Source organism: Diaphorina citri, unplaced genomic scaffold, assembly GCF_000475195.1.
Source record: "Diaphorina citri unplaced genomic scaffold, Diaci psyllid genome assembly version 1.1 scaffold489, whole genome shotgun sequence".
Lineage (NCBI taxonomy): Eukaryota > Metazoa > Arthropoda > Insecta > Hemiptera > Psyllidae > Diaphorina > Diaphorina citri.
Window position 1 is genome coordinate 1 of NW_007377924.1, and position 11287 is coordinate 11287.

Sequence of the window (11287 nt, forward strand, 5' to 3'; positions counted from 1 at the left end):
CAAGGTATATTCTATTCTATTCTATTCTACACATCTGCGTACTGCCAGGAGCGATAGAACGATGAATGCATCAGTTCTCATGGATCACTGAGCTGAAGCAACGTTGCGCATAGTTAGTATCCGTATGGGTGACCGGATGGAAGATCTCGACAATCGCGAGCTGCTGGCTTTTCCCGGCCCCACTCAGGCTGCGTGAGATATTAATGTGAGGAGGCGGGTAGCTTGTCACTGAATCGGTGGTAAAACCCCCCGTTACTAAAAAGCTTGGCAGTTATAGGTACTATGACGTTAAACCTCTATGAAACTAAAAATCTGCGCACTGCGGCAGCAACATGTCATGAACATTAGCGCAGTAGTGTTTATTAAATCATGTTTGTAAGAATCTGCCAGGGCACGCAGATGTATTGTAACGTACCTTGGTGTAAGATTATATCGTTGGAGAGCTCTTCGTTGAAAGTTGTCTTCTGCAAGGCGAATGGTTCTTCTTTGAAATGAACGACTGGGAATAAAACTGTAAGAGAAAAGACAAAGTCACGGAAAGTGTGAGTCAAATAAGCATGTGAACCAAGTCTCTAGGTATAAGATTTCTTGTGGCACACAAATTCATAGACTGGTCGGTAGACTGGTTGGTTTAACTATGAATGTTTTTCACTCGTACCTAACATCTTGGCGTCTAACTCCCTTACATCTGCGTACTGCCAGGAGCGATAGAACGATGAATGCATCAGTTCTCATGGATCACTGAGCTGAAGCAACGTTGCGCATGGTTAGTATCCGAATGGGTGACCATCTGGACAATCACGTTGTGCTGGCTTTTCCCGGCTCCACTCAGGCTGGGTGATGTTAATGTGAGGAGGCGGGTAGCTTGTCACCGAATCGGTGGTAAAACCCCCCGTTACTAAAAAACATGGCAGTTATAGGTTATACATAGGTACTATGACGTTAAACCTCGATGAAACTAAAAATCTGCGCACTGCGGCAGCAACATGTCATACATGTCATACAACATGAACATTAGCGCAGTAGTGTTTATTAAATCATGTTTGGAAGAATCTGCCAGGGCACGCAGATGTATTATAACGTACCTTGGTGTAAGATTATATCGTTGGAGAGTTCTTCGTTGAAAGTTGTCTTCTGCAAGGCGAATGGTTCTTCTTTGAAATGGACGACTGGGAATAAAACTGTAACAGAAAAGACAAAGTCACGGAAAGTGTGAGTCAAATAAGCATGTGAACCAAGTCTCTAGGTATAATATTTCTTGTGGCCCACAAATTCATAGACTGGTCGGTAGACTGGTTGGTTTAACTATGAATGTTTTTCACTCGTACCTAACATCTTGGCAGGGAATAAAACTGTAACAGAAAAGACAAAGTCACGGAAAGTGTGAGTCAAATAAGCATGTGAACCAAGTCTATGAATGTTTTTCACTCGTACCTAACATCTTGGCGTCTAACTCCCTTAATTTTAATCCTCACCAAGGTGATTGAGAAAATACAAGTCGCACTGCGGCAGCAACATGTCATGAACATTAGCGCAGTAGTGTTTATTAAATCATGTTTGGAAGAATCTGCCACGGCACGCAGATGTATTGTAACTTGTAACGTACCTTGGTGTAAGATTATATCGTTGGAGAGCTCTTCGTTGAAAGTTGTCTTCTGCAAGGCGAATGGTTCTTCTTTGAAATGAACGACTGGGAATAAAACTGTAAGAGAAAAGACAAAGTCACGGAAAGTGTGAGTCAAATAAGCATGTGAACCAAGTCTCTAGGTATAAGATTTCTTGTGGCACACAAATTCATAGACTGGTCGGTAGACTGGTTGGTTTAACTATGAATGTTTTTCACTCGTACCTAACATCTTGGCGTCTAACTCCCTTAATTTTAATCCTCACCAAGGTGATTGAGAAAATACAAGTGCTAAATGTTCATATCTTATTACATAGTTACTTAAGTAAAGTAGGTAAGTATTACATAGTTGGATGCAATATTCAACTTGTAAACAGGATTGGGATGGGATAGGAATGGAGGATGCCTGGATAAGTTCCAAGCAGGAAGGAAAGGGGGAGGAAGAGGAGAGAGAGAGAGGGAGAGGGGAGGGGAGCGAGAGAGGGAGAGTATCTGGATTGGGGAAGGAGAATGTCTAAAGTTTCAAACTTTAAGGATTCTCTATTTTTAAGTGACGACACTGTTACTTAACGCCCCAAGTTCAATTATGAGCGTATTATGACGTACAGAACATGGAAAATAAAACTATCTTGTTGAAAATAAATATCCTAGTATTACTTACTTCCTTGCTTTTAGTTATTCCTATCTTATGTTAATATCTGAGGTAACGAATGGCAGGGACTTTTTTTTTTTAAAGAGGTTTGACAGAGGGAACTGTAACTGCCAGGGTCTTATCGTCCCGAAATCGAAGAGAGAAGGAAGACAGGATAGGAGAAAGCCAGTCGTTCCGAGAACGAAGATTATCTCTTCAGGATAAAATCCGCCCCGGGCGGGAATCGGACCCGCAGCCTAGCGCTTACAAGGCAGATGCGCTACCAACCAGGCTAACTATGAAACACTTGTCGTGAGCTTCACGCGATTTTTTATCGAATACCCTGTATGTGCAATGTAATTTAAATGAAAGTGTTCCCACTACACACGACACGATTTTTTTTTCCGAACGATAAGACAGTGGGAAAGAGCCTCAAGATATTAAGGTACTTCCATATTTGATCGATCACTAATCACTATAGACCCACCTTGTATGTTAAAATTAGACAATACAGTAAACACCACAGCTTGCTTTCCGAACGATAAGACAGTGGGAAAGAGCCTCAAGATATTAAGGTACTTCCATACTTGATCGATCACTAATCACTATAGACCCACCTTGTATGTTAAAATTAGACAATACAGTAAACACCACAGCTTGCTTTCTAATCGTTAGCGAGGCGCATTCAGTCACATCAGTTTTGACCACCATCAACGTTCACGTCGAAGCCCATCTATTCAATGAATGAATTATGAAACGAAACGATTAACTAGTTATTAGTTACCTCTACTTGGGTTTAGGAAGGAGGTGCTATATGAAAAATCAAAGTTTATGACTTGCACGCTTTTAATTTTTAGCCCGCTACACGCTTTCAGTCGCTGCAAGATCGCCTTGAACTGTATGTGCGTTTTGCACATTGCGTGTTAATTAGAACTTGCAGGCAGCTTGAAATTGATTGGAAAACTCACATCATGAGAACTTTTTTTTAAATGATGAAACGAAACGATTAACTAGTTATTAGGTATTTAGTTACATCTACTTGGATTTAGGAAGGAGGTGTTATATGAAAAATCAAAGTTTATGACTTGCACGCTTTTAATTTTTAGCCTACTGCACGCTTTAAGTCGCTGCAAGATCGCCTTGAACTTTATGTGCGTTTTGCACATTGCGTGTTAATTAGAACTTGCAGGCAGCTTGAAATTGATTGGAAAACTCACATCATGAGAACTTTTTTTTTTAAATATCTGAGGTAACGTATGGCAGGGACTTTTTTTTTAAAGAGGTTTGACAGAGGGAACTGTAATTGCTATGGTCTTATCGTCCCGAAATCGAAGAGAGAAGGAAGACAGGATAGGTCTAGGATAGAACTACTACAAATACTACTACTCGTATAATAGGATGTAACACAACTCCTTATAGTAATTTCGGTAGAGCGCTATTAATCCGTCATAACATACTAGGGGCGGCTCCTGTGAAAGGGGCCGGGCGGGGGCGGCATAAACCAGAAAACGAAACTCGCCTAGAGAGCGCAAACTAGCCTCACTGGGGGACGGACGCCCGGACGTAAGAAATTTTAAGTATGTTGAGCACACTTCAATGCGCCACAAATTTCGTTCCCCGCTACATATCGATAAATATATACGCCTTGAGTTGGACTCGAACCTCCGAAATTCAAATCCAGAGTCCATGGCACTAACCACCCTATTGCTGAGGTTATATATTTGTGACAAGCATTCAAATATGCTTAACACAATTAAAAATTCCTTCCTCCCTCTTAAGACGCTAATTGTTTGATAGGACTTTACTGGTATATCTGCCTGAGATTTTTAGAAAGAGTGACGAGGGTTTTACCGTCCATTAGGTGACAAGTTACACTACTCACCTCCCCTACATAGAGAATTAGCAAAGGTTGAATGCGAAGGGCATCCACTCGAAAAAAAAAAAAAAAATGTAACCAAAACCAAATGTTACCCCAAAAGCAATCATAAATCACCGTTGGGCTGATTGAGAGGCTGTTGAAAAACGCCGACCCCGTCTGAACACGGGAAAAGGCGAGGAAGAAGAGGAAAGGACAGAAGCATAAGATGGCTTATTGGGTCACCCATCCAGATATCAACCACGAATAAGAACAAAAGGCGTCCTAGACCACTAAATACTTTAGTGTCTTCTGTACATACTCGGAGAGTTCAGAGACAATGCCGGAACCTTCTGTGACATGAACCTGTAGTCCCGGGCCTTAATGATGCCCGAGAGCTTAACTCCATAATAATAATAATAGTGCTTATTTATACTGCTCGCATAGGACTGAAAAGTCCCTTTACTCCAGAAGAAGGCTACTACTATTATTGTGGTCAAATTCTCAAATTATATTGAGGATAAAATTCCATACCTCAGCTGGGATTGAACCCCATACACAAATAGCCCATTCTGAGGCTCAGGTGTAGAGGCCACTGCCCCAAGGGATGAGTTTATATGAATCTAATGATGTCCGACCACGAGAAATAAAAGCACACTCTCACACCAAATCAAGTGACCGTCTGAACACAGGAAAAGGCGAGGAAGAAGAGGAAAGGGACAGAAGCATAAGATGGCTTATTGGGTCACCCACCCGGATACCGACCACGAATAAGAACAAAAGGCGTCCTAGACCACTAAATACTTTATTGTCATCTGTGCATACACGGAGAGTTCAGAGACAATGCCGGAACCGTTGTTATATGTTACAGGTACATGAACCTGTAGTCCCGGGCCTTAATGATGTCCGAGAGCTCAACTCCATACACAAATAGCCCACTCTGAGGCTCAGGTGTTAGGGGCCACTGCCTCAAGGGATGAGTTTATACAAATCTAATGATGTCCGACCACGAGAAATAAAAGCACACTCTCACTACTCTCACACCAAATCAAATGAAATCCCACAAGAGAAATTTCATTTTGAAGAGCGGGTAGGTAGCTTGCAAATATCTTCTCTTGAATGACTGAATAAGTATGGCAAATTTCTATTTGAAACTCACGGGGACACGGGAAAGAGTGGGATTTCGCTTATTAATAAAAAAAATAAAACATGATCCAGCAAAACTGTAGATTCTCTGAACGACTGAATGGGTATCATAAGTATGGCAAATTGCTATTTGAAACTCACGGGGACACGGGAAAGAGTGGGATTTCGCTTATTAATAAAAAAAATAAAACATGATCCAGCAAAACTGTAGATTCTGAAGTTCTAAATTCATTTACATAGAATATGCATTCATCATGTCTGTATCCCCTGGACATTAGAACAGTTACTGGGAGTTTAGCTTGAGCTATGTTTGGGTTTCTTTTGATCATAACACTAACAGCTCCAGTAATTGCAATTGCTAATAAATCTAATAATGGAACGGGAGATAGAGATATGAAATTTACCTCATTAGGTACAAATTTTTGGACCAGTAGGTTTGATGCGGAAACGCTTGAGATATGTTTGGGTTTCTTTTGATCATAACACTAACAGCTCCAGTAATTGCAATTGCGAATAAATCTAATAATGGAACGGGAGATAGAGATATGAAATTTACCTCATTAGGTACAAATTTTTGGACCAGTAGGTTTGATGCGGAAAGCTGAACAATCACACAAACTGGAAGTCTTAGTGGCCTAACCGGGGGCTTTATCCCGCATAAGAAGTTGGATTTATAACCAAAGGAGCTCCAGTCAAAAATTTGAGCTGACGTAAAAAAGTCGTAGGGAGTTGGATGTATAACCGAGGGAACTACGGTTTGAATACCGGAGCTGACTCGAATCGAATCAGGAGGAGACCATTTATTAGATAAAATTCAGCCAAATTTGTTCTCATAATTCTTCTTACGAGATGTATCCAGAAAATTTTACCCTCAATAAAAATTGAAAATTCTTAGGTCATATATTATTCTATTCTTTTTTGTTCCTCTTGCGAAATTCTGTTTGGTTGGTTTGGGTACAGCTTTGGACGGCAATTAACTCAGAGGGCAAATTCATGCAATTTGTTTCGATTCAATAAATGAATCGTTCCCAGAAAGAAGGGGTCTATGTTATGTTATGGGCCCTATTCACATAGGCTCTTCTTCCTGGGAACGATGGAATTCTTTTTCCTAGCTGAATGCGGAATTCAGAATACCATGAGTCACATCAGTTCTCAATTTGGTCCGCTCGTCCATCTACATCTATACTCTACAGATTCTATAGGTGTAATGTGGTTCTCAGTTCCGGTTCATAGCGTGGTAGAAGTGGGATTGCACCCACTCACAACATGCCCCATACAACCTGTATACTAACTGTTCTGCACTACATGTTCACCTCTTCTTGAATGATGACTGAATAAGTATGGCAAATTTCTATTTGAAACTCACGGAGACACGGGAAAGAGTGGGATTTCGCTTATTAATAAAAAATAAAACATGATCCAGCAAAACTGTAGATTCTGAAGTTCTAAATTCATTTACATAGAATATGCATTCATCATGTCTGTATCCCCTGGACATTAGAACAGTTACTGAGAGTTTCGCTTGAGATATGTTTGGGTTTCTTTTGATCATAACACTAACAGCTCCAGTAATTGCAATTGCTAATAATTAATAATGGAACGGGAGATAGAGATATGAAATTTACCTCATTAGGTATAAATTTTTGGACCAGTAGGTTTGATGCGGAAAGCTGAACAATCACACAAACTGGAAGTCTTAGTGGCCTAACCGGGGGCTTTATCCCGCATAAGGAGTTGGATTTATAACCAAAGGAGCTCCAGTCAAAAATCTGAGCTGACGTAAAAAAGTCGAATCAGAAGACCACTTGGAAGATCAAGTTAGGCCAAATTCGTTCTCCTCATCATTCTTCTTAGAAGATGTATCCAGAAAATTTTACCCTCAATAAAAATTGAAAATTCTTAAGTCAAACATTATCGATTCTATTTCCTTTACTTCCTCTTGCGAAACTCCGTTTGGTTTGTTTAGGAGGTATAGCTTTTGGAGGGCAAAAACTAACTCAGAGAGCTCCAAATACATGGAATTTGTTTCGATTCCAGAAATGAATCGTTCCCAGGAAGAAGAGCCTATGTCATGTTATGGGCCCTATTCACATAGGCTCTTCTTCCTGGGGACGATTGAATTCTTTTTCCTAGCTGAATGCGGAATTCAGAATACCATGAGTCACATCAGTTCTCAATTGGGTCCGCTGGTCCATCTACATCTATACTCTATAGATTCTATAAGAGTATGTGGTTCTCAGTTCCGGTTCATATAGCGTGGTAGAAGTGGGATTGCACCCACTCACAACATGCCCCATACAACCTGTATACTAACGATGTATCAGTACCATAGAGCCATAGATACCTACCAGCATAAAATTGTGCAACGATAATCTAACTCTCTAACTCATCTATTAGAAATAAGTATTGATAAAGAGTACTTACCTATTGTAGGTAGGACCTCAGTATTCAATCAGTCATACCATTGCTATAAAGCTATTATCTTCAAAGTTAAAGTTAAATCATCGCATCGTATTCTTTCCTATTGATTCTAATGCTCTTCAGTTATTTCATTGAAATCATAGATATAGGAGGGCATTGTAATATAATAGATAATATTAATGATTTATTTGAAGAATGAAAGGTGACGGCAGGCCTAGCACATGCCAAGGATTCAAGCCAGTGGTACTCAAACAACATGTCATCAAAACTCTCAGCGCAAAATTTTGAGAAAATCTTGAGTATGTTTGTCAAGTTTTTTCAACATGCCAATAACAAAATATCACCATCAACAACAACACAACAAAGAGTAGAAGCTTTTTTTCCTCTCCTCAATCGTTTTTCCCAAAAAAATCATAAATAAATAATGATATGAAATAGGTAACTCATAACTTTATAACCTAGGATGTCTAATATAAACATATTTAATAATAATAATAAATAATGATACTTAATTAACTTAATACATTTCTGGGTCTAATAGATGAGGACACAGACAAGGAGGACTTGTGACAAAAGGATGCGCCGCTACAACAATAACAACATAATACTTAATAATAAGTTTTGGACCTCTCGTGTAAAGAAAACCAAGCACAAGATGTTTTGATGCGGTTCTCTTAGTTGAAGAAGAAATCAGCAACATAACCATTAACCACACAACATAAGTTAAAGATGAAATCAACATAACTACATCCATTCTGTTCATTATTAGATGATGACTAATAGGTAATAGCTTTCAAGTACTATTAAATGAATAGAATGATTGCTATTAGAAACGTACTCATTTATTATTCACTTTACTGACTATTATTTTATTTTTTGCTCAGATCTCTTTCCATCCAAATCCATCTAATCTCTTAAGACAATATGTGTTTGATAGAGCTAATATGTTACTGGTATATGTCTGACATTTTTAGTGACCAGGGTTTTACCGTCCATTTGGCGACAAGCTCCCCACATAAAGGATTAGAAAGGGTTGAGTGCGAAGGGCATCCACTCGTAAAATTTTGAAGCCAAAACCAAAAGTCAGTCCAAAAGAAAAGGAAGAAGTGGAAAATCCAGCAGCATAAGATGGCTTATTTGGACATCCATCCGGACACCGACCACAAGAAGAAAAGGTGTCCTAGACCACTCAACACTTTAGTGTTTAGTGTCTTCTGTGCATACTTGGAGAGTTCAGAGACAATGCCGGAACTGTCTGTGATATCTTGAACCTATAGTCCCGGGCCTTAATGATGTCCGAGAGTTCAACTCCATACACAAATAGCCCATTCTGAGGCTTAGGTGTAGGGGCCACTGCCCCAAGGGATGAGTTTATACAAATCTAATGATGTCCGACCACAAGAAATAAAAGCACACTCTCACACCAAATCAAATGAAATCCCACAAGAGAAATTTCATTTGGAAGAGCGGGTAGGTAGCTTGCAAATATCTTCATCTGAACGACTGAATGGGTATCATAAGTATGGCAAATTTCTATTTGAAACTCACGGAGACACGGGAAAGAGTGGGATTTCGCTTATTAATAAAAAATAAAACATGATCCATCAGAGACAATACCGGAACCGTTGTTACATGTTACAGTTACATGAACCTGTAGTCCCGGGCCTTAATGATGTCCGAGAGCTCAACTCCATACACAAAGAGCCCATTCTGGGGCTCAGGTGTTAGGGGCCACTGCCCCAAGGGATGAGTTTATATGAATCTAATGATGTCCGACCACGAGAAATAAAAGCACACTCTCACACCAAATCAAGTGAAATCCCACAAGAGAAATTTCATTTTGAAGAGCGGGTAGGTAGCTTGCAAATATCTTCTCTTGAATGAAGTACCTATGACAAATAAAATTTATTACACCTTTCTATTAGTATGATTATAAATTCAATACTTCACACAGGTGAATTAAACACAACTCTTCTATCATTCTACATACAGGTGGGTTAAACCTGGGCAGAACCAACTACATAGTTAGTTATTATGTTATTAAATTATTGAATAGATATGGATAATTTCATAAATTAATATCTAATAATTGGTACTAGGTAGATGTACCGAGTTTACATGTATACGGTGCATTTTCGACGTGCAATCTATCTACATACTTCAAAAACTGCTGCATTATGATTATAGGAGGGTAATAATGATGGCATGATTTATGTATCTAGCTCGACCAGATTTAACTCTCAGCTAATAGATCAGTTGCGCTTACTTGGGTGATGTTTCAAATACAAAGACGCGTCTTAGAACTCAGACCAGAAGAGGCTAGTAACAAATTTAGTCCTAGCAAAATATTACGGACTTTGCCTTGAGTCAAAGTCAGGGACTTGACTATGGTTGTGATATCTGTGGTTGCCTGGTTGTGTTATAATTTGAGATACAACTCCTATGCCGATAGTACATCGACATTATTGAATTCATGATTAATAATATCACGTGTTAGTGCGCGTCAACTTTGCCTTGATTCAAAGTCAGGGACATGATTGTATCGATGACTCGATGTGTGTTTATCATTTGGTCACTTAATAAGACTTAAGGTACTGCCTTCACGTGATGTCATGTCATTTGAGCACTTAAGGTAGAAACACACTGCCCTCACGTTCACGTGAGGTAACGTGACGTGAGGACAGTGCAGGTAGCTATCGTAAACGAAATCACCTACTACCTACATATATTATGGGAGAACTTTGAACGAAATCTTTCTATTCTTCCTCTACGTCCTATATGTACTACAAGACAAAAAGTAATCAAAAGCGGACATTTTTGCCCAGGAAACTCAATTTTACAAAACAATAGATACCTAGGTACTTTCCTCTAATGAAAAGATATCCCTATGAAAGAGCAATGGGACGTGTAATATAAAATGATTATTTCCCATTTCTTCTCTACTCCTTTCCTCTTGTATCCACCTCCAAGATTTTTCATCTAAATTATCAAAACATCTTTCTTCTCATCCCCTTTCTCCTCCTCCTCCTTCTCCTCCTCCTCCTCCTCCTTCTCCTCCTCCTCCTTCTCCTCCTCCTCCTTCTTCCTTTATTGTGTTGGGCTCTAGATTTTTGGTGAAGTATGCGCAGTGATGCCCCAATTTTCAAAACCTTTGGCTTTTACGGAATATTTTATGAGCATAATAATCTAAAATCGGCAAGTTTTCCAGACCCCACAAAAGTTACCAAAGTTTAAGTGGGACATATGATCTTTCCCTAGCATTCTCTTTGAAAGGTTAGTTTTTTTAATTTTATAAAACTTTGCTAAACAATACCTCCTCCCATTCTTCCTCCTCCTCCTCTCCTCTTCCTCCTCCTCCTCTTCCCTCCTCCTCCTCCTCCATCTTCCTCCTCCTCCTCTCTCCTCCTCCTCCTCCTCCTCTTCCTCTCCTCTTCCTCCTCTCTTCCTCTCTCCTCCTCTTCCTCTCCCTCTTCCTCCTCTCTTCCTCCTCCTCCTCCTCTTTCCTCCTCCTCCCTCCTCTTCCCTCCTCCTCTTCTCCTCTCTTCCTCCTCCTCCTCCTCTTCCTCTCCTCTTCCCCTCCTCTTCCTCCTCTCTCTCTTCCTCCTCCTCT